Source organism: Rattus norvegicus, chromosome 16 (assembly GCF_021556685.1).
Source record: "Rattus norvegicus strain SHRSP/BbbUtx chromosome 16, alternate assembly SHRSP_T2T, whole genome shotgun sequence".
NCBI classification, from domain to species: domain Eukaryota; kingdom Metazoa; phylum Chordata; class Mammalia; order Rodentia; family Muridae; genus Rattus; species Rattus norvegicus.
The window spans coordinates 1,130,294-1,154,371 of NC_141549.1; the positions used below are offsets into that span (position 1 = coordinate 1,130,294).

The following is a 24,078-nucleotide window of genomic DNA, read 5'->3' on the forward strand; positions in this document are numbered from 1 at the left end:
GATGCTACTGTCCCCTCCTGGGGCAGGGGTGGGTGAGCAGGGATGGGCAGATGTTTACCGTAGGCATGGAGAACACATGGGTACAGCTGGAGATTAGAACATGGTCAGAGATGCCGTGCTGGCATGTAGGATCCCATTTATTTATTCCTCCAGAAATCTTCCTGGTTCCAGAGGAACTCTTCAGCAGGAGCACAAGGGAAGCATTGGCGAAGCTGCTGAGAGCTGCGCAGAAGGGCCAGGCTGCTAGGCCGCCAGCCAGAGAGTGTATCTCTCCCAGCCAGTCCATCTGGGGAGGCCCGCAGACAAGCAGAAGGCACAGGAGTGCCAGCCCCCTGGGCTGCAACTGTGGCAGGAGTGGATGAGGCTTGTGGGTGCTGCCTACGTCAGGGATCCTGGCTTCTTCTCTGGCCAGCCAGCCAGCTTTGCCTCGTCCGTGGGGAGAGGCGGCTTTGCTGGAGCTCGAGGCTTTCCAAGCAGTCTGTGCCTGATGATGTCTCTCCCAGTCTGCCAAAACTGTCCTCGCCTTGGACGGTGGGACAGCGTGTGCCCAGCTTCTTTGTCTTGATCCCTGACGTAACGTTACTCCTTTGGAAGACCCCACTCAAGCAAGTGCCCCATGCTTAGTACAGTAGGCTCCCTTGGGGGAAATCATCGGTTTACCTTCATTCCTGTAGTCTTCTCACCACCAGCAACTTCTACACTTTTTTCCTCTCTCCCTTAGTGCAGGGCCGTCAGGGTACCGTGATACGCTTTGAGTGGAGGGTGGGCAAATTAATATTGAAGCTTTGACCTTGGGTGTCGTAGTTTTAAATGAGATGGTAAGACTTAGCTACTGGGCAGAACAGAGACGATGAAATACTCAGAGATTCAGAAGTGACACTGAAGAGGCTAGAAGAGTGAGAAAAACATGGGGCACAGTGGCTAGGGAGGGCCACCTGGGGGAGGGGACATTTAAAGGATGCTTTAAAAGTGATGGGAAGGGGATGGGAGGTTTCTGGAGGGGAAACCTGGAAAGGGGATAACACTTAAAATGTAGATAAAGAAAATATCCAATAAAAGAAAAGAAAAAATAGTGGCGTGGCTTTGGCTAGAGAAAAGCAAGATAGGAGAAGAAAGGTACTTGTGGAGTGGGAGAGTATGAAGGGAGGGAGGGGGGAATACGTGTGGGGATTCAGGCAGTTCCCTCGGTGCCTATGGATTTTAAGGGAGTAACTGTAAAGTCTTCAGGAATGGGCAAGCAACACCCAAGAGAAAGCAAGTAGCAGGTGGAGGTAAGGTGTTGCCTTGTGGGATCCAACAGGGAAAACAGGGGCTGAGCTGTGTTTTAGGAGATTAATGTTGTAGCTGGGAGCCGCCAAGTCTGGAGGAAGAGACTGGAGCCCTGTTAGTTACACAATGAGTCCCAGGAGTGTCTTCAGAGCCAACCAGCAGCCCTGTGCTGGGTGGGAGGGCTGTCAGGGGTGGAGCTAGGGGATGGCCCCTCCTTCAGAAGTTAAGGAGGGGTTTATAGGCCTGATCTGGTGTTCTGTGGGGTGCAGTGAAGAGTCCAGAGAAGGAGAGCATCCGTGAGTTGACACTGATATGTTTTTATCTGTCTGTAAAGCTGGCTGGCCCACATTGGCATGGCCATTTCATGGCTGCCAGCTTCCCTTGCGCTTCATCCATGTTCTGTCCATGCCGACAGACCTGGCTCTAGGTGAGCTCGCTACTGCTACGAAGACCGTGCACACACACTGTCATTAGGCACGTGCCCCTATGGGCTGTGCTCTTGGGTCTAGTCTCCAAGTGCAGAGGCTTTCCAGGTATCTTTCCTATAAGATGAGACTTGAGGTAGGCTGTTTTGTTTGCTTGCTTGCTTGCTTGCTTTTAGAATTTTATTTTTCTTGATGGGGAAGAGAGAGTTCAGGAAAGAGCATCCCCTAAAACATTAGATTATAAAACTGGCAGTTGAGGAGCTGAATTGCCAGCCAATAGGAGACTGGCTCCTTGAATGAACCTGGAAGAGACTAAGGCTCAAGTTCTGCAGCAGCCCAGCGAGATGCAAATGGGTGGCAGACCAGGACCTTAGTCAATGACAGCTATTTTCTGTCTTAGCCACCATCATGAACAGCTGATCAGTGCAGTCACTAGGTTCTCTTACCGTACCACGCAATTTCTGTGATTATTCATTTGATTATCCAGGGAACTGTAAAGAAGGAACTGTTGTATCTTCACTTGACACAGACTTAATGGTGTAATGTCACGGAGTGATTACAGCCGCTAAGTGAGACTATGTCCATCTGCAGCAGGACTTGAATGCAGATCTGTGTATAAGAAACCTCTCTTCTGCTGCCCCCTTGGTGGTCCCTGCTATGGTCCTGCTTCCTAGGCCAATCCCAGCATTAGGAAGGCATCTTCCTCTTTCTAGACCTGGGTGTGAGGACTTTCTGTATTCGGAGATAGAAAGAACACTTTCTAGATGATTTTATCAGCTTGAGCAAGCCCTTTTTGAGTTACAGAAAGAGAGCCGTTCAATTTGAATTCAGAGAGAGAAAGGCAGCGGTGAGCACAGGCAGATTTATAAATAAACAGTCTGCCGAGGGCATTGTCTGTCCCCAGCCTGACAATGCTGGACTCATATTGACACCATAGCCTGTTCTGCACGTCAGAGCTGCCCTTTGGACAGAAAGACCTGCTTGAGTAAGAGCGCCGCTGAAATGCCAAGGAGCCCTTCCTCCAGCAGACCAACCGACCTGCTTCCCCAGAACAAGCCTGCTGGGTGAGTCCAGCTGTGACTGGGCCTGTTTACAGAGCCTGGTGCCCTACGTGTGCAAGGAGCCTGCCTGTGCTGCTACTAACCCAGGCTGTGAGGGCTGAAACTAGGCAGCCTCTGCCCTTTGTGTAGCCTTGAAGGAGCACCTGGGCTGGATCCTAGAAGTCGAAAGTCCCCAGTTGCCCGAGTGGTTACCGTTTTGCAGTGGAAGCACACAGACACCACCCAGTTCTCCGCCAAAACCCACAGGTTCTTCTGGTTTTGGTGCCCCCCATCCTTGGCTGTGAAGCTTAGCTGACTACCTACTTCCCAGGCAGGCTCTTCTGCCTGGGAAGCCCACAGTAGTCTCATCAGGTGACCTGGCCCTGCCAACTGGGTGGGTGGTTTGGTAGAAGTCCAACACCTTTCCGGACTTCAGTGTCCTCTTTAAAAGTGTGTGGGCTAGAAAAACATTCCATCAGTGAAGAGCTTGTTGCACAAACACGAGAACCTGTACTCAAGTGAAAAGCCAGGTATGGTGGCTTGGTGCTTATAATCTCAGCACTGGGGTGGCAGAGATGGAAGGGCCCCTGGATTTTGGTGACCAACCAGTTTATCCTAATTTTTGAGCTCCAGGTTACACACACACACACACACACACACACACACACACCCCAAGGTGGTGGGTTGAGCAATTAGCACTGTCGCTAACAGAGCTTGCTACTCAAGCCCAACACCCTGGGTTTCAGTCCTGGAAGAAAGAGAGAACTCACTCCCCAAAATTGTCCTCTGGCCTTCACCTATGTGCTGTGGCCTGTGTCATGCCCCAATAACAACAACAATAATAGTGATAACACTAACAATAACAACAACAATAATCTTCAACAATCCGGGTGCCTGACAGCTGCTGAGGAATGACACCCAAGTTTGACTTGAGGTCACAAGTGTGCTCACAGATATACACCCATTCATATCTGCCCATATGTGGAGGGAGGGAGGGAGAGAGGGGAGAGGGAGGGAGGGCGAGCACATGCTGAATGCTGGTGAGCAGCCTGGGGATCTGCATGCATGTGTGCTCACACCCATTCACACGCATGTACTTGTGTGACTAGGTTGAATGCTCCTGAGAGGTCTGAGACCCTCAGGGCACAGGGCACCTGGCCCTTCATTACACATTTGCCTTTCTTACATGTGGGGGCTTGGGCAGCCTGGCATTCTCCTTTCCTGGGGACAATGGAGTTGTTAGGGGGATGAAATATAATAATGTATGCTTAGTGCTCAGTGCTGAGCCGGTCCCATGGCGAATGCTCGTTAATAAATTATGTCAGTAATATTTATTTCAGGGGAAAACTCTATTTTCAAGTCAGAACACTATCTATTAAGTCAAATGTTCCCCTGATTTAATTCCAGATAGCATAAATAACAATAATAATCATAATACCCATGGTTTGGAGACTGCCCCAAGAGGTCCAGGGCTGTGCCTCTGCATTTACCCTGAGTGCCTGCCTAGCCTCCCCCTGCCTGGCCGCCTGGGTCTCCCTGCTGTCCAGCTGGTCTACAGTGTAGCCGCAGGTGCGTCTGTCTTTCTGACCCTCTGCTGAGTGCAGCTTCACCTGAGCACTAGGCCTCACCATCTCTGGACCTGCATTGCTCTGGCTGAAGCAATCACAGCCATGAAGAGGATGCCCCAGGCATCTTTTCATCCAGAGACGCCATGGCTTCTATACCCTTGCAATGCAATGGGTCTTACCTTCCCCGAGACCAGTTCTCATGGGCCCAAGCCATTCTGGGGTCTCTCCTGGGTCCCCACGCCTCACCCATCACGGTCAGCTTGAAACATCTACAGATAGAGGTTCCAAAGCTACTGTAAGTATGCACTGCCGATGGTGACCTAGGGATCCAGCTTTCCTGTTGGGGAACCCAAAAGTTCCCAGAGATAGTTGAGGTCAGAGGCCGCTCACTCCTGTCTTGTGGCTCGGGTGATTGGGAGCACTTACTACTGTTATATGTTTCAATTAGGTGATGGGAGCAGAATTTGATCCTGTCTCCTGATCTCAAGAGCTGCCTACTGGCCGTAATGTCCAGAAAGTTTCTAGGGAACTCTGAATGTAGAGAATCATCAAGAGGGGGAGTGAGGACAGCTCCACAGCGAGCTAGATATGAGAACGCATGACCTGGTTTCTGGCTGCTGGGAGAGGAAGTTCAGTTCTGAAGCAACTAATGTTTTTCCAGAATTTCTGTATCTTAAATCACTGCATCCAGGGATGGACAGGGGTTTGGGATCTACTGGGGCCAAGTCTCTGCTAAACACTAAGGTCAAGATGGCGCCCCTAGAGTTAGGATCCCTATCTGTGGAGGGCCAGAGGAAAAGCATAGGTAAAGGCACCTATCAACTACACCTTGAATCCCAGTTAACTGCCGAGAAAGAAACAATGGCTGGATGGGAAGCCCTGGGAGGTGGATTGCCTGGGCCTGATCAAGCTATGTGATGATGCTGGTGGGGGTTAAGAGTGTGGGGAAGGGCTGGTAATTAAATGCAGACCTGCATGGCTCGGGACGTGGGTAAAGGACAGAGATAAACACCGGGCACATCTTCAGTCTCATCTGTCCCTGGAGAGGGCTGGCAGAGTGGTGAGCCTGTCAACGGCTTGGATCCAGTTCCGGGTTGTGGCCCACAGATGACGATGGGGTGGACATGGAGCTAGCTTCCTGCCCAAGTCAAGGGGTGCATAAAGATGATATCACTGTCTATTTATGCCTCCTGAAGGCCACTTCCCTCTTTGAGGTATGCATCGGAAGCTTGACCTTGGCCCTTGGTCCATTGTCCTCATGAATCCCACCTGCTGTGCCTGAGGACCTTCAGCTGTCACAGAGAGGGAGGCCTAGTGTTGTGTGCGCGCTTGCGTGCGTGCGTGCGTGCCGTGCGTGCGTGCGTGCGTAAGTTTGGGTTCTCCTGCTTGGGATCACCTGGCCCTACATCTTTACTTATTGACTTTGGTCCTTGTTCAGACCCTGTGTAGGGAGCTGTGTCGAATGAAATGTGGAGAAGCGGGGATGATAATGAAATCAGCTGGACTGTTTCCCCAGTAATTCTAGAGACGGATGCATCATTAATGTTGGTAATACAGTGCCTGTCAGCTCACAAACTTCTCAGTAAATGTGCAGCTGGCGAGTTCTGATAGAAATTGGAGCCAAGCAGAGAATGGGATTTGGGGCCTTTGATCTATGGGGTGTCAGTGGCACCGTGAAGTTCTTATCAATTTCTGCCACTTTGGGCTTCTGTGCACGCTACATATGTGGTCTCTGTGGCCACTCTCTGTGGGATATGCGGATGCTGACTGTGCCCCGCATTAGTGTGAGGAAGAGGGGTTGATAGAGGGTTCTCCACATCCTCCAGAGACTTTCCTGTGGGGCCCACTATTCAGAGCCGCTCAGAACAATACAGACAGGTAGCACTAGAAGCTTCTGGACTGGTCTCACGGATCACTCAGCCACCATGTGAGAGTTTGTCTATAACAGTTCTCCTCAGCCTTCCTAATGCTGTGACCCCCTTAACAGAGTTCCTTATAAAATACTCTTGTTGCTCCATCATAACTGCAATTTTGCTACTGCTATGAATGGTGGTCTAAATATCTGTGTTTCCCATAGTCTTAGGTGACCTCTGTAAAAGGGTCATTCAGTCCCCAGATGGGTCGACACACACAGGTCGAGAATCACTGGTCTAGAGAGACTCAGGTTCCCAGATGGAAGCCTGGGGTGCAAGTTTGAGCTTTGGGGTATGGATCACAGTTAGAAGGAAGGCATATGGGTGAACTAGGGCAAGTTAGATAAAAGAGTCTGTGTGGACCCAGGCTTGGGACTGCAGATAAACCCAGAAGTTCGTGGGGAGTGAGGAAATAAACCAGGCTGAGGCTGGATGTGTGGGTGAGGGGGAGTAGTAGACTCAGATGCAGTATGTAATGCGATGGTTACTGTGTGTATTCTGGAGCCGGGCATCTGGGTCCCAGTTCCCAATCTAGCAACTCTGTTCAGGTTCCTTCCTTTGTTTAATGGGGATAGGAATGGAGACACCACATACCTTGAAGGCTTCTGTGACTGAACATGAATGAATACTGGTAGGATATTCAAGCTCATCCATCTGCTCAGACACAGAGCTGGGATTTGAGCTCAAGTGGCCCTCAAAACCTAGAGGTTTGAGGAGACCGCTGAGCCTGGAGTGTTTATGAAGGACACCACATACACACACACACACACACACACACACGGGGAGGGAGGGATGGAAGGAGGGAGGGAGAGATTGAGAGAGAGAGAGAGAGAGAGAGAGAGAGAGAGAGAGAGAGAGAGAGAGAGAAATGAGATCTCAGTTCTTTTCAAAGGTCTGACCTCCAAGGTCAGTGTCATCAGTAAGAAGGTTAATTGTGAGAGGAGACTATGATGGGTGGGGGGTTCAAGGCTCTCAAGGAAGCTGGAGAAAGTTTGTGATCAAGGACCCATAGTGTGACTTCATCAGGATCCATCATGAACTTGCTGGGGCTCCTGGAGTTTGGATGGAGATGGTGTGGGTTTCCAGGCAGATGAGTCAAACAGAAACCAAACAGCAGTGCAGGGCTCGGCTCTTCCTGTCTTACCCAGTACAGAGTTAGGAGGCTTAGTCTCTAGACACCAGAGTGTAAAGACTCCTTGGCTGCAGGAAGAACTGGGCTAGGGGACCCCTCTGCCACAGCCATAGTATCACTGACCTGCTGAGAGCTGACATGGTCTAGGAAGGAGCTTATCGCACTGGTGCTGGGGACCCATGGTTTGGGGGGCCTTCTGGAAGGTGTATTGTAGGGGTCAGCTAACTTCCTCTTACTCCCAAGGGGAAAGAAATGGGATTTGTTGGAATAGCTCAATGGGTTGATCCTCCCACAGTTGACCCCAACTGCTGCTGTGACAACGTGTGCCAGGCCTTGGAGGAATAAGCCAGCCTAAAAGCTCAGAGACTCACTGGGAACAACACAGGTCAGGAGCTTCCCACAACATGGCCGTCTAAGAGCCCTGCCAAGGCAGCAGGCTGCAGTCAGCCTGTTAGGGAAGAACAGTCAGGGAGGGCTTCCTAGAGGAGAAAGCCTTTGAGCTACACCTAGAAGGATGCCCTGTTTCCAGCAGAAAGGGTCTAGAGAGGACATGAGCTTTGCATCCACAGAACGTAGGGCCTAAACATAAATCATGGAAGCCTTAAACAGTGCCTCAGAGGACTCAGGTACGGAGTGATACCCCCCCCCACATCCTATTCACAAAGCAATCTATGTAGTGGCTATCAGAAGGCTACCTTACAGTCCCCAGAACCGTGCTGTGGTCCAAGAGGTATAGCATCTGGGACCACACACACAACACACAGATCCTAGGGCTTCTACACCAGATGCTTAGCCACTCTCAGCATAGCTGGATAGGTGCTGTGAAAGCCAGGTAGAGAGCTGCAGGTCTGAGGAACAGCCTGCTTCTGGGACAGGAGCCACTGGAAAGAGGGTGCAGAGCCAGAACCAATAGTATATACAAAACTCTAGAAGGAGCCTGGGAGGGGGCTGCAAGGGCAGGGTGTACACTTGGCTGGGGCAAAGAGAAAGGAGAAGCAAGCTCTTCCCTCGAGGGTGATTCAGCACAGACTCACACATGCCTTCCCGAGAAGCCCTGTGCGGTTGGGTTGAGGAGGGAAAGGGCTCAGCCCAAGGGAGCTACTGTCTGTCTAATGGAGAGGAGAACTCAGTATAGTCAGGGAGCTGAGCTCACTCTGATGGGAAAGTGGGAAGTAGGGGTGCTTCCTGGGCCAGAAAGGAAGGGGGGGTGGACATAGAAGGACATGCACCAGGCAAAACAAGCTAAGGGATGGGCCCCAGGGGAGATACCAGCAGAGGGGTGGGTACATCTCAAGAAGTAGGGATTCAGGCAGGCCTCCCAGGCAGAAGGTCCTGGCTTCTGGGTCTGCTTCAGGAAGGTCAGTGCTTGTGTGACAGTAACCCGTCTGTGTGTTTTTGCCTGGTGTGCCCAGACTGATAGAACTGCAGGTCAGAGAGGACGTCAACTGTGCACAGAGGGAGGGGTTCTCTCTAGATAGGGTCTACCACCTGCCTCTTAGATGTTAAAGTCCAGGGTAAACCAGGTCAGGAAGGGAGGGAGGCACAGGGTCAGGTGACAGCTGTCCTGGCAGGTGTGCCATCATCTGGCACGAGGGCTACTGTGGGGCCCAGGGAGGGGGGCATTTCTCACCTAACTCCCTGCTGCCAACATGTACATGGTGCTATGAGTAACCGGCCCTCAGTACTGAGCATACTGTTCCCCACTGGCCGTTCACACAACAAATAACCAGGGACCAGAGCAAGCAAGTGACCTGCCCTAGCCACACAGCAAATAGAGTCCCACACCACCACCATCCTGGAGGCTTCGGGGGTAAACTGGTTGGGCCAGGATCTGGCCAACTCCTCAGTCACTCAAAACACACTTGCTCCAAAACACACGTGCAGGGCCATGTGCCTACTCAGTGTGTCTTCACCCTACCTAAAACCAGAGGCAGCAACCAAGCCAGGAAGGCCCGGCCAAAGCCAGGCTTGGACCAGGTCTCCTGGGATGGCAGTGAAGTCCCTGAACCCGCTGACTGAGAAGCAGAGTCCCGGCTCTGTGAGCATAAACATGGCTATTTTTAGCCCTCACAGGGCTGTGAGTGCAGCAATGTGACCTGAATTTGGCTTGGCCCCCTCATCCTGCCCCACCCCAGGACAACAGGCCTCTCCTGCCCCTGATTCTCCCCACCATCTCAAGGCAGGGTTGGGAGTTACTGGATGCTGAGGAAGGAAACCGGCTCAGGCAGGGGTCCTGGAAAGGACGGTCAGGATCCAGTCAGGCCCATGTGGAGGCCAGCTTGGCCTCAAGGACAGGATGTGGTAGGCAGAGAGGTGGCATTCAATTCTCATAGGAGATGTGGGAGCCATGTATGTTCTGTTGTTTTCTGAGGTGCTGATTACCCCTCTGGTCTGCCCCTGCCCCACAGACTCCCAGAGACCCGAGGCTGTTCTCTGTCCTCCGCACCAGCATCTAGGGAATAGGAGGCTTTGAGGATGTTTAGTCACCTTTTTCCTTCAGCAAACCCTGAGCTCCCATTTTGTGCCAGCCACTGGGTATGACCACAGAGACCAGCCTGCCTAGGAGCCTCCCCCCTTGGGCTGTTGTTATCAGGCAGAGATGGGGTGGGACCATGGAGGGCAGAATAAATACATAATAAGGGACCAGCCTTTGCAGCACGCAGAGACACGGAATGGCATTGGGTGTTGTTACAGAAAGGTGTTGTGGAGATGAGGGTACCACAGGGAAGCTACCTCGGGGGAGACTGTGGAGCTGGTCCCTGTGCGGGCATGGGATTTGAGAGGGAAAAATAAACGCAAAGGCCCTGAGGCAGGGATTCATTTGGTGTCTGAAGGCACTTGCGGAGTGAGCAGCAATGGAGGGGAGTTTATAAAATGAGGTAGGACCAGAGACCAGACGCACACGGGGTGGTGAGCATGGGAGCCAAGAAGAGAAAGCAGCAATGACACCAGGGCCCAGGGCCAGGAGAGAGTGAACAGTGTTCCATGCCCGAGGTTCCCCGTTCTCACCTGGCACCCGCCTGCCAGGAGAGGAAGTAGGAGCGGTGGGCCTGTGAGATGTGATATGAGGGTCTATCTGGTGGTAACTAACTTGGCTGGGGGCAGCCTTAGAGCCAAGGACATTTGCTTGGTTTCCAGGTCCTACCTATGGGTCTTGGGCCTGGGCCCCTGTGGGGTGGACGTCAGTTGATCCAGAAGGAATAGTGGAGAAAGGGGGGAAACTGGATGAGGGAAAGCAGAGAGTAAAAGGGCAGTGTCACGGCAGATCACTAGTTGGCCATGTCTGTTGACATCTAAGTAGAGAGAGGCTTTATGGATCAAACCCTGGAGCACTCTGCCAATCTCCTGGGGCAGTGTAGGCGGGACTGACCTGGGCTTTGGTGCATCTGGAACCACCGGCTCTCTGAAGCTTGACCTGTGGTTGCCGGTGCTGGGTGGAACCAGGTGCAGTGGGTGGAGCCTGGTGCAATGGGCGGAGCCGGGTGCTGAGGGTGGAGTCTGCAGCCTTGGTACAGAGGGTTAGAAACCCCACCTGGAAGAGTAGAGCTGGTGTGTTCAGAAGGCGCGTGCCTCGGGCATGGAACACTGTTCACTTTCTCCTGGCCCTGGGCCCTGGGTGTCATTGCTGCTCCCTGTTCTCAGCTGGGAACTTGTGATTGTGACATAGCAGCTCAGCTGCCTCTGCTGTGCCCACTGGGGTGTGGGGCTTTTCATGACAGACTCAGTTTCCCTATGCTGGACAGCATCTCACATGGCTTCCTCCGCGGAGTTTCTACCTGAGATTCCAGAATGCGGTGGAAGATCCTCAGGGCTTTAGTACTGAAAAGGTCATTTTGTGAGTAAGTCAGGGCCAGTAGGCTGGGCCTGGCAGAGCCCAAGGGAGCCAGTTAGTAGCAGACAGAGCCGGGATAGAGCAGAGAGGACTCCGATAGCCGCTTATTGTAAAAGCCCCTGCACAGGCTTTTGCTGGGTTGACGGTGATGCCTTGCTGTGGCCACCAGCATTATGGAGGTCAATTAACTTCTGTAAGCCATTGGCGAGCACCAGGTTAGCTCAGCTCCAGCTGTCTTTCTTCAATCCTACACTGAAACTAGAATCTAAATTTCGAGGGTGAGGACTTGATCCCAGTGGTAGCTTTGAGGAGACTCTCTCTCTCTCTCTCTCTCTCTCTCTCTCTCTCTCTCTCTCTCTCTCTCTCTCTCTCTCTGTGTGTGTGTGTGTGTGTGTGTGTGTGTGTGTGTGTGTGTTGCTCTGGGTTTGTGCTGTGATAAAAAGTGAGGAAAAGAGCAGATGTTGCAACCAATTGTCACCAAACTGTCATGAAATGCAATAAATATTTTCTAAAAGACAGACTTCCCAGGCTGATGCATTAGTACCTGCTCAGAAGCTGACTCCTGAAAATTAAGACAAACAACCTCTTAAATCATAGTTGTTAACCTCAGGTGTAAAAGCTGTTAGCACAGCCACGGGTCAGGGTGACTACACTCGGCAGCACCAACTTGGCAGCGCCCTAGAGAGGAGGGGCCTGGGCTGACTCAGAAGGCTTGGATAACACAGCTTAGCCTCTCGATGCTCTGTGACTTTGAGTCAGTGAGACCATGTCTCTGAGCCTCCTCATTTATCAAGTGCTGTTAGTGACCACCCCTCAGATCCTTGAGATGGGCTCACACCCCTAAAAGAATAGAGAGATGGTCGTGCTGTGTTACTCAGGACCAAGGGGTCCCGCCTAAACTCAGACTGCTCTACCTCTTAGCCCAAATCAAGGACAGCTTCCAAACACTTGCTATTGCCGTCTTCTGACAGACCAGGGCTATAGGGACCTCCAACCTGTGGTGGACCTTAGATTACAGCGCCATGTTTTCAAGTCTCCTGTCATCTTTAATTCATGATGGCTAAAGCTGATTTTGTCTACGGTAATGCTGAGTTTTTTGGTTTTTTTTTTTTTGTTTTTTTAAAGAAATGTATTTAAACAGAAGTTGCAAGTTGACTTCAAGCAGAACATTCTGAGAACATCTGTTAGGAGAGTGGGGGCAGTAAGGAGGAGCAGAAGTACAATTGGGATGCCGTTTGGGCTGCTTTTTCTCTGAGGGCTCACAGAGTTCTGTCTTGGAGCTGTAGGTAGGAAGGGCTACTGGAAGGATCACCACCCCTAGCAAGAGAAATTCCAGGCCTAGGGCCAGAGAGAGAGAAGCTGCTGTGCTTCTACAGCAGTTGAGCTAAATGTTTGGAAGGGTCCTACAGCACAACCATCTCCTCTCACCCACAGTGAAGATCCCCAGTTTGTAGCTGCCATCCCAGCTGGTATCTCCCAGGCCAGAACCAAGACTAGGCCTCATCCTCATTGGCAGTGTTTAACCCCAATGGAGTATGACCTTTGTTCCACAAACAGGCATGTCAAACACTTTGTGTTCTGTATACCCTGTCTAAGAATGATGGCCCAGAGTGCCATGTAGAACCACAGTTCTAAGGCCACATTGGAGTTCTGTAAGAGAGAACTGGGATTGATTAGTGATGCCTGCCATAGGTGTGGGAAAGGAACTTGGGGATGCTTTGCCATCATTAGTCACCCAGGATCTTGTAGATGGATCCCATTGCTCCCCTAGAGCTGAACACCGGTATTACCTAGTAAGTGATAGAACCTACAAGCTCCTTTTAGGACTTAGCTGCTCCTGGGGTAACCCATGGGGTCAGCCCAGGATTAGATAAAGTGTAGGTGACCAGGAAGTATGACAACCATCGTCTAGAAGGATCATCACACAGGAGCTACAGAGGTGCGACCCCGGGGAGCACCGCGGTGAAGACCATCCAATCTTCATGCTCTATGTAGACAAGTACCCCTGATTTTCCAAGGCATCCCTGGTTTCAGATCCCTGAGTAGTATTCTTTAGTGACCTCACTAGAACTGTGGTTTGGGGACCCCAGCTGCTCTTTTGTCATTTTCAGAGCATTAACTCCACCATTGCCTCAGTGCCTACACCTCACGCCTCCAGTGCCTGCACTGGGAGAACAGGCCCCATTCATTTCACTGAGAGCTGAAGAGACAGCTGAAGGGGCCAGAGAGGAGGACACCAGGCAGGTGTGAAATGCTGCCCGAGGTTGGCAAAGGACTTGCCTGTGACCACAGAGAAGGTGAATGCAGAAACCTGGCCTGAACCCATGCTGCCCGTCTCTGGACCCTTCCCCATCCACAATGATCATCATGCTGATGGCTCAAAAGATAGTGCTTCAGTTCCCACAAATGGTGTTTAACCTTGACTGGCTCATTCCCTTCAGGTCTCAGTGACCTGGAAAGTGAGACCTCTGTGACCAAACAGCCTAGTGTGCACTCTGCCCACTGTCTTTCCCTCAGCTCCTTGACCCACCAGATGAGTCATCCTAAGCACACAGGCTGTTGTGGGAGTCCCCAGGTCATGGTGTATGTGTACCTGCAAGGTAGGGCCTAGTGCTGTCGATTTTCCTACCATGTGGAGTAGCAGGATACTTAGCAGCAGCAGCTTGTGGTCAGGCTACTGGGTATGAGCACCTAGAGTGCATTCATGTTCACATCAAGGACAGAGGGCAGAGGGATGGTGGCTGTACCCACTGTCCCACTGTTCAGAGGGAGGTGTGCCAGAAAGATTCATACTGTGCAGGGAGGCAACTTGGAGCAGGGCTGGCCTGGGGGGCCAGAGGGGAGGACACCAGGCAGATGTGAAATGATGCAGTCAGCATCTGTCACAATGCTGACCCAAGCTAGCACCCCACAGCATCTGAGGAGTCTCCGGATGAAGATCGGGGCTCTAGGCAGCAGGGCAAAGCTGAGAAGGGCTAGTGCCTCGCAAGCTTTTCCCTGGGGGCTGACACAGAGAGTCCTTCCCCGAGGCTTGGCCTCGGGGACTGTCTGGTGTTCACTGTCTGATAAACAGGTCCCCACTGTCTGTCTGTCTGCCTGCCTGTCTGTCTCTGCTCTCCTCATCTGTTTGAGCAGTGCAAACAGCTCCTCCCCAGTGTTCCATCACCACGCATCCACTCTCAGGCTGGTCGAGACACCAGCGGCCCATTCAGAGACCTATTCATTCTGCCGCCGGGGCACCGGGCCCGGCTTTAATCATATGTGCTGTACCACGAGCTACAGATGGCTGTATTATTAATAGTCATAATTAATCAGCATCCACGAGATCTTTTCCCCAGCAGCAGATCCTTAGCTGGAGCAGCCCTGGAGGCCCTAAGCCCATCCCCACTTTACAGACGGGAAGTGATGTGGGCCAAGGGAGGGGACGCCCCCTGCGTGGAACTGACTGTGGGTCCTTGCCTAAATGTCTGGTCTGGTGACAACCCACAGTGTTCCTGTTGAGGAACTGACTGTGTCTCCCCTCCCCCACCCTCAAGTGCCCACAGGATACTAGTCACTGGTAGAAGCTGTCAGCACTAGGACTGGAGGCCAGTGCCCAAGCTTCGAATGCACTCCAAGGCTTGGCTGAACAAGGAGGAGTAAAGGTCAAAGCAAGAAGGGCCTAGCAGCTGGCAGGGCAAAGGGGTCTACCTTGGGTGCAGGTAGGGAGGCAGTCCTGGAGTGGGTGGTGCCAAATCCAACATCCGCCCTCTTTTCTGCCCACAGCTGCTGGCCCTTTGTCCTGAGTGCCAAGTCCAGCAGCGGTGATTTAAACAGCTGCGGCAAGTGACTTCGTGATTTATGGGGTTGCTGTGAGCTGTCCCATCGACTCAGCACAGCAGCAGGGAGGGCTCCTCACCCGATCCTGGAGATGGCTGCCTGCCACCTGCTCTCTTTGCTTATCTCCCTGTCCTGGCCACCTTCGGAACTACCATGCATGAGTGTGTACATGTGTCTTGACCCATGTCTGGGAGCATGTGTGGTGTGCCCCAGAGCCTGTTCACACACTTGCTCTTGATTTGAGTGGAAATGAACACAGTGTACCATACGGGTGTGCCTGCTAGCACTCGGGGCAGCAGTGGTCCTGTGGGATGGATGTCTGCCTGTCAACCTGTGTGCGTGCAACCTGTGTTTGACACGTGTGACTGTCAGGGATATGATAGGGAATGTACATGCACAGGCGCGCGCGAGCACACACACACACACACACACACACACACACACACACACACACACACACACACACACACACAGGCTCAGTGTATTCCAGACATCTGTCCTGATCCTAGGTTCATGGATAAGGCCTTGTGCCCTTATCGTTAGGAAAGCAAGGCCATGCCAGGAACCCTGCCTCATTTGTCTTCAGAGCTCTTTAACCACCTTTCCCCCAACCACTCTTCCCCCTCCCCCCAGAGCACCTCATACAGTCTACGTTTCTTCCCTACCATGTCTACCAACTGTGAGCCAGGCCATGGGAAAAACGCTGTGTCACAGAAACCCATTTCCAAAGCAGGCAGATGAGGGCACCCAGGTTCCGTCAGGAGCACATGACTGTAACCAGTTTCTTCTACCTCTCCATCCTGTGTTTTCCTGTTTGCTAATGGCTTTAGGGACGGCCATTTTCGAGTTAGGTTCAGATGGAGCTTGCTACCTAGATCACTGGGTAAGTCAGGCTCCTTTTTTTGGTTCCCCGTCTGTCACATGGTGATAATGACCTTCACCAGCTGCCTTGAAGACCTTTTCACTGCGTTCTGCTTGTAGTGTTAGAGATGGAACGCAGGGCCTCTCCATGCAAGGCAAGCACTCTTTCTTGATGCAGAATTTTAATAATCTGCCCAGACTGATCTCAGGCTTGAAATCCTCCAGCCAGTCTCCTGGGTGCTAGAGTTACAGTCCTGAACCAGCATGCCCAACTTCATGAGGCCATTTTGACGACCAGATGAACAAAGGGCTCTGCGGAGAAGGCGGGGATGATGGGTGAGATGGTGCCCCTGGCACTTGTCAAAGCTCTAAGCTTGGGCAACCAGGAGTGTGGGGTACCTGGGCCCAGATCCTCAAACAGCTACTCTGACCTGGATCTCAGACAGTGACTTCCTCTTTAGCTCCATTCAAATTTCTGGGGAACTTGGAGTCCACCTTTCACACTGCCGTGGCAGTCTTTCTCTCTCCATGCAGTGGAGGAAGGATAAGGGTCATGGCTAGTGAACGCTCAAGGCAGTGGTACCCGTCACTCTGTCTAGCGGCCCTGTACAGGCGACCCTGAATCTGGAAAGCCAGATGAGTGCATGTAGTAAGCATTGCACCAAGGGTAGGATGCCTATTTGTGAGATTCTGCCTGTGCTCTAGGCTTACTGTCTGTTACATCCAGCTTTGTAGGGTGGTACCCTGAGGTTCTTTCTGGGTCTTTGCTGGCTACAAGACCATTTGGAACTCCCAGTTCCCCTACTCAAGGCCCAAAGTCACCTTTATCTGCTACCTTCGGACCACAGCGCCGTTGGACACGGGCCCTGAAAAGAAGTCTGAGGAGATGGGGAACAGATCACGACCCATTTCAACCCTGTGAGGACTGCAGACCCTATATTAACTCAACAAACTGCCAGCTTTGGACTCAGAGCTGTGGGATTCCTACAGAGCCCTGTGTTCAGTGGGTCCCTGGTGGTGCCAGCTTTCTGGCAGTTGCGAGAGTACAGTTGAGAGAGGAGTAGAGAAAAGTCCTAGCAAAAATGAGTCCCAGGCACTGAGGGCAATTCAGGTAGACCTCACAGAGACATAAGCAGGGCTGCAGGGACTTGGGGGCCATGAGGCTTAGGTAGAAGGCAGGCTAGAGTGCATACAGACTTCAAGGACAGAAAGGGTTTGGCTAGCTGGAGAGGTCGGTATGATAGAAGGGTGTGGGTGAGAGGACAAAGGTTTGGAGTGGGTCTTGGGGAAAGGCAAACTCTCTCACATTAGCCACCAGGGCTGCTCTGGCTCAGATGGTCTTGCCTCTTGGTGAACAGAGGCCACAGAGTAAAGCAGATGGCCAGTGGGGGCAGGGGCAGGCATGAGCCAAGCGAAGCCAAGTGGCCCACATAGTCCAGAGTTGAAGACCTTGGCACAAGCACTTGAGCTCTCAACTTGAAAGTTAATGATTCATTCGTGGCCAATTTCTGTTGGCATTTGCCTGGAAATTCCCAAGCCTGCCCCTTCCTTTGGCTCGGGAACTCCAAGAATACAGTCTCGTTACTTTTGGCTGAGAGCATCTCACCCTCTCTCTGGGGAACAGCTTTTAAAAGTACCGTGAGACCTCTACACGTTGTCCATGAGGAAGAACTGGGTCTGGGTGGTGGGCTGGGAACCGGGGTGGGTGGTTTGGAGTGTAATAAAGTTAGAGGCTTACCCTGACCCTGTGTGCCAAGTGCTGATGAAAGGAACCCTGTTGGTATTCATGATGTACCCCAGTTAGCTCAGAACTGGTGTGACCAGAATTCAGTCTAGAATAATATGTAAAGTGTGCATCAGTCACAACTGGAGAGAGCAGGATTTGGCTGGGTAAGGAATGCTCTGCCATATGCAAAGGCCCTGGGATCATGACAGTCCAGGAGGGTTGAGGAATTGTGGTATGCTTGGGGTACAGGAACGTCTGTGAACACAGCAGTGAGTGAAGAACTAGGAGGCTGGGGAGTTTGACCGTAACAAGTGCTCGAAATTGGAAGTCAGAGCTAGAACCAGGTGCATTTGTTTGGGATTATGGAGCCATTTGGGTCTTGATTTTGCTGGTCAGCAAGGTTTTGTAGATAACCTGCTCCCAAGTTCTGCCCAGGGCCAGGCACCTGTGTGAAACCTGAATTAGAAAGAAGATATCATATGTGACAACCCAGGAGGGCTGATGATAGGGATACACAGGGGTCCTGAGACTTTGGCTAGAACCCGAGGAAGGGAGGGGGCTGAAGTATGACATCATTCCGAGTCTTGAGGTGAGCAGAGCAGTGTTGATTGGGGTCAACCTCAGGAATTCCTTCCTCCTTGCAGGCTGCAGCCAGCCACTCTGGAGGTCACTCCTGTCCCGTGGGAGCCCTGCGGCTTTCCCCAGATTGAATGCATATCTGTCGCTGTGTGTACAAGCAGAGCCCAGGAGGGGATGGTTGATGGCCTAGTGGAGTCTGGCTTCAGAATTTCATTTCTGCATCAGCTTGATGGACTCATACCCCTATTCCATAGGTTCCTGAAGCCTGAGGGATAAACCCTGAAGCCCAGGCCTCTCTTTCTGAATGAAGATCTAAGTATCTGAGAAAGGGATCTTTTGCTGCTCCCCACTTTGCAGACTGAATTTCTCTCAGTGAAGCCTTTACCATCCCGGTGTGATGGTAAACATCTCCTCTCCATAAAACATCTCCCTGAGACAGCAGCTTGCCTCACCGAGGGTGTGATCCACACTTGGCAGGGCCTCTGCTGCCGCAAGTGACAGCCCCGAAAAACATTCAGGAAGACCAGTGTGTGCTGGGCATGGCTCAAGAAGCTGGGCAGGGTCAGGCTGAGCAGCCCATCTGGGCCTGGGATCCTCACATGGCCTCTGGCTGCGGCTGGTCCCTCCGCTGAGAGGAGGGGTAGTATCAGGTATCTGCTGGCTCCCATAGCTCTGGTGTCTGGGTCCTTGGCATGGTTAGGCAGCAGTGGGGAGCCTGTCTCCCAAGTGTAGCATTGCCAGGCCTGTCTGTGGCCGAATGCAGCAGGGCCTTGGACCTACAGCCTCCAGGTCTGCGTCACACTGGCTTAGGTGTCCTGAATCAGAGCCAGGAAATGGATCTGCCGTACCAGTGTGGTGGGGATACTGGCCAGGGCAGCTAGGGTGAACCCCAAGCTCCTGTCTGTGTATACTGAGGGTGCTAGCCTCCTACGTACATGCCTTATGTCTGTGTTCAAGCTACCATCCATCCCAGCAGCTGCCACACAACCAGGTCAGCCTTTATCTGGGCTATCCCCTTAGTCTACTCCCTACTTATCCTCAGGGCAAATTTCCACCCCCATCTAAGAATTTCCCTAGGAATTTACTTCAGTGAATTCTTCTTTGGCAGCCTCAGCCATGACTGTCCTCTCTTTTCTGTCTCAGCTCCCCATGGACCTCTAGTTTTGGCTCCATCATTGTACAACACAGTCACGTTCTCTTGCAATGGGTTCCCCACCACCCCCGTTAGCCCCCGAGGGCCTTGAGGCTCTTTATTTGTGCATCCCACAGGCCTGATATATAGTAGGTGCCCAATAAAAGCAGGCTGGATTTAATTAAGAGGCTCCTGAAGGCGGTGCTCGAGTCTCCCTTTGTTAACTACGTGGGGAAGAGCAGAGGGTTGCTAGCTTGCAAGTGCAATACCTCACCTCCCTGCCCCCATACACCCCTGCCCAAGGTGACTGCTGCTGGCCTCTCTCCAGCCACTGCCTTCCTTGCTGGCAGGAGCCAGCTCCCCGGGCTGCCCGAGTGATCACTCCAGAAAACACCCCAGTGGAAACTGCATGAATGATTGATAAGGGCTGAGAGCTGTTTAATATTTTCCTCCTGTTTAATGGCTATCAATAATTTAATACGCTCTCTGTATGTTTTTAAGAAATAGCACCCATTTTGCCGTCTCCGGTTTAGCGGGCTAAATGATTTAAGTGTTGGAAGTGTGCTCAGAGGATTGAGGTGGAGCGATCTAGTCAGAAATCTGGAGTCTAGAGCGAGTGGTAATGAGGGCCACCACAGCATCTTGGCCTGGTGTGTGTGTGTGTGTGTGTGTGTGTGTGTGTGTGTGTGTGTGTGTGTGTGGAAAAGGGCCCATGCCTTTCTGCTAAGAGCAAGATAATTGCTTTTCTGGAGCCTCACTGAACAGCAGCCAAACAGCTGTTGCTCCACAAACCCTACCCCATGCTAAGCATGTGGCTCTGGGGGCTCAGGAGCTGGGAAGGAGCTGGACTGGTACCACCACTGTGAGATGGATCCCCCCAATCTTACCCCTCCCCCCTTCTGAAGCTTTTAAATCATTGTTAATGATGTGTTCAGGCCATTGCCCTGGAGGGCTGGTATCTTCCAGATGGGTTTGGGGAGCTGGAGAGGGATATTCAAAGAGGATAATCTCCGGGGCCCAGAAGGACCTGGAAGGTCAACTGCTAGTGTTACCTATCTTTCCAGATGCAGAAGATCACCTGGGAGGTCTTGTTAACAATTTAAATTTCTGGGCTGACTTCCAGACCCGCATTCTCTCCAGGGAGAGGACAGGACACGGTGGGTTCAGCAGTCATCTGAGTGATTTTGAAGTCCAGCTTGCTTCTGATCTACCTGTGACCTCATGGGGCCCTCCCTCTGCCTGAATGCCTTTAGGGGTACTGTTTTCACCCCTCCGACCCTTACACACACAAACACATGCCTTTCTAGCAGACCTCTCCCCAAGGACTGGTGTCCTTCCCTCATTCCCCCAGCCAGCCATGCTTTGGCTCACCTGTGTATCTCTGCTCTGTAGAGGCTTCCCTTCTTAGCAAAGGGTGTCTGAGGCAGGGAGTGGCTGCTGTGGTCTGTGTAGAGTGAGGTGGTGAGGTGGCTACATCAGATGGCTGTTGGCAGGAATTGTTGTTGGCACGGTGGGACAGAACAAGTCCCAAGACCCACATCCCCTTGGCCTATTGGGCCTCATGCCTTCCACAGAAGAGGGAAAACAGACCTCTCCAAGATGGCTGACTTAGCCTACCTGTCTGATGCATGGTGAGCTCAGGGGCTAGTGGTCACACACACATTTAGGGCAGTGCTGCAGCTGAGAAGATGAAGACAAGAGGGTTGGTGTGTGTCTAGGCCCTAGCATTGGGGGTCAGCTGAGACTCTTGTTACCCCAGCAGGGTGTGGAGGCTGCCATGGAGAGCTACCCTGAAGGACTGCAGAGGGGTGAATGTCTTTGTCAGTCCTCATGCCTCTTCCTTGGCCCTTTGAGGCTCTGTGGTCTTGTTTTAATAGGTAGTTGTGGGGGAATGACACACATTTATGGTGCCATCTACAACAAGAGAATCCTTTAAACCTCCCTGCTGTGGAAACCTCTTTGCATCCCCAACTTCAGCTTCATCTTCAGTCTACACTGGGGTGGAGATGACGTTGAAGCATCTCCTCGTCTGATGCTGGTCTCTGATCTGTGTCAACCCAATACGGATCACTGTAGGAGTCTCTTCCTTGGAAGATGAAGGAAACGGAATGTACCACCTAACCCTGATCGACCTCTACTTGAAGAATCTTTGGAGTCAGAAGAAAAAGGCTCAATCTTCCCTGAGAGAGGCTCTATTCCTTCCTGCTCAGAACTGAACAAGCACACATGGGCCCAGAAAGGGATGGAAGAGAGGTTTCGGAAGGCTTTCTGGAGAAGGCGCCACCTGGTGCAGTTGGAAAGGGTTGGGGCATCCAAGGTGCAGGGCAGAGGCAGCTGTGGAGTGGGGAGAGTAGGGAGGTGGGGCATGGGGGCAGTGCAGGGAGGAGCCAGTCCTGTCACTCAGATCAGATTTTTTTTTTCAGCTGCTATTGAAGTGTTACTCAGGAAAGTGTCCTACCCTACTCATGTAGCTGAATAAATTGTCCCAGAGTGAACATGCTTGTGTAACTATTGTGCCACCAAGAAACACAACATTCCAGACTCCCTAGAAGGCCTTGTGTTCCTCTCAGATGCCTGCCATTGAAAGGATTCTGATTTGTGAAGCATGGTCTGGGTTATCTGTTCCACTTTCAAGGAGTAGTCTGGAGGTGGGAAAAGGGAGAATTCTGCAAGAGGTCCCTCCTTCCTATCTGAGATGTCCCTTAGGTGCATGTGGCTCCTCCAGTCACCTGAGACCTCTGCCCTACTGGGCAATGGGTTGGGATGCTGGCTGTACCTCACTTCTCCTACCTTGTAGAATGCTTTCTTCTGAGGTCTTAAGGCTTTCAGAGAGTCAGGATCAGAAAGGTAGAACCTCCTGTAGCTAGCTCTCTATACCCAGCAAGTGCCAGTTGCACTGAATCCTGTCCTTCAAAGCTTGAAGAGTCACACTGGGTAACAGGTGAAGAGTAAATTGCCCCTTAATAGAGGCTGCTATATTGGTCATGGCTGCGCTACAACCCCAAGTTCCCCTGTCTCTTTTTTGACCTTGGTCTAAGTGGCATTCTCTCCCATGACTGACTTTCAGACAGATGCTCTTGTTGGTGAGATTTATGTGTGTTACTGGCTATAGTTGAGGCCACCTCCTCCTGATACTTTGAGGGGGTGCGCATGATGCACTAATTTGTCCATTCTGTGCCTGTGTTCACATGGCGTGTTCACCGTGGGACTGTTGTTCCTGGTGCTGATGAACCACTTGAACTATCGTGTACATTGCTGTCAAAATGGACATTCTGGGTCCTGGGCTAGCTCAACAAACTGTCTCCACACCCTCCTCTAAGATGGCGATACTGTGTGTGCTCTGCCTGCAGTGTTTAGGGTCTGGAAGGGAGTTTTAGGACGGCTTGCCAGCTGTAGATCAGCTTGATGGGTGTCTTTGCTTATTAACACTTAGACCGATGTTACAAGGGGCTCCTTATGCTGCCCTCTCTGAGCCCCAGCCTTGGGTCTCCAGGCTGGAGGAAGGAGGGCTTAGCAGGCTAGCAGACTGAGCAATTTTTCCTGAGAAAGCTTTCTTCTCTGTGACACTTTTTCCAGCCCTAAGGATTCCCCATAGCTGATCCCAACTGTCAGTTGTCTGGGGACATAGCTCAGAAGAGTCTGCCAAAGCAGCCCCCAGACTTGACTCTGCCAGCAATGTGCAAATCTACAAGACATGATATCCTGCTGACCTTGCCCCTCTCACTTAACTAGGGAATCTTGGGAAGAGAGTGCCCTTATAAGAGCCTCTGTTTCCTCATCTGTAGAATAGCAGAGAAAACCTCTTTCTATCTTTCTCTCTGTCTGTTTGTCTCTGTCTCTCTGTGTCTATGTCTCTGTCTCTGTCTCTCTCTCTCTCTCTCTCTCTCACACACACACACATACACACACACACACACACAGAGACCACTGTGTTATAGACAACAGGACACCTTCAGGGATGCTCTGGAGGCCTCCTAACTGAAGGCACATATCAGCTGGCCCACAGGTTCACCCTCACTGTACCAGGATTGCTGTCTTCATTGCTTAGCTCCCACTCTCCACCCAACACCAAATGGTCCCTGGAACCCTGGAATCACAATGACCGAGGAAAGGTAGATTAGACCTTCCTGATGAAGCTTTGGAAATCTGGGAGAGACTTGTTCAATATGCTGCAAATCTTTGAGAACAGAAGTGGGTTGTCAGATAGGGCCTCTCAGAGGACCCCAAGCATGGACCCCAAGGCCACTAAGGCTTGGAAAGATGGCATGAAGGCATACTGGTGAGGTCTAGTGGTGGTATGCATGGAGGTTCACCGCTGCTGTCCGAATACAGGCTATAGAGGCCACTGGGGCTGGTTCTAGAATCTCAGGTATGAATTTCAAGATCCTGTTCCTCTTCTAAGAGGAGCCACAGCCCCCAGTTTCCATGGAGCTCCACTTGGGCACCTGGCTTTATCCCCAGGTGGTCTGAGGGACCCGGGCAGGCATGGTCCTGTGCACAGTCAAGTACCCATGAGAGGGATATTTTCTCTGCTATTCTACAGGTGAAGAAACTGAGACCCTTCTAAAGGCAGTCCTGAACCCAGAGCTCATTGTCTTTTTCTGCTTTCTCTTGCAGGACTTGTAGCCACTGTGCTCAGACAGCATAGAACCCTCTCAGCACCTCCTTCTCTACAACCTTCCTTCCCCAACATCACAAGAGCCTTGAGTTGTGATTGGCTGGCAGAAGCCTTAGCAGGTGAGTGGATGGCCAGCTATATTGGTACTGGGAATCTGCCACTGA

At 51.8% G+C, this 24,078-nt stretch overlaps 1 protein-coding gene across 8 annotated transcripts in view; it reads left to right on the forward strand.

Annotated features, from left to right (window-relative positions):
• Window positions 1-24,078, forward strand: part of Zmiz1 (zinc finger, MIZ-type containing 1) — a 205,277-nt gene that overhangs the window by 19,151 nt on the left and 162,048 nt on the right. For all 8 annotated transcript variants that reach the window (NM_001108393.1, XM_087588553.1, XM_087588559.1 and 5 more), the window contains one exon: window positions 23,914-24,033. The gene's annotated coding sequence lies outside the window, so the exon portion shown is untranslated. The remainder of the gene's footprint in view (window positions 1-23,913; window positions 24,034-24,078) is intronic.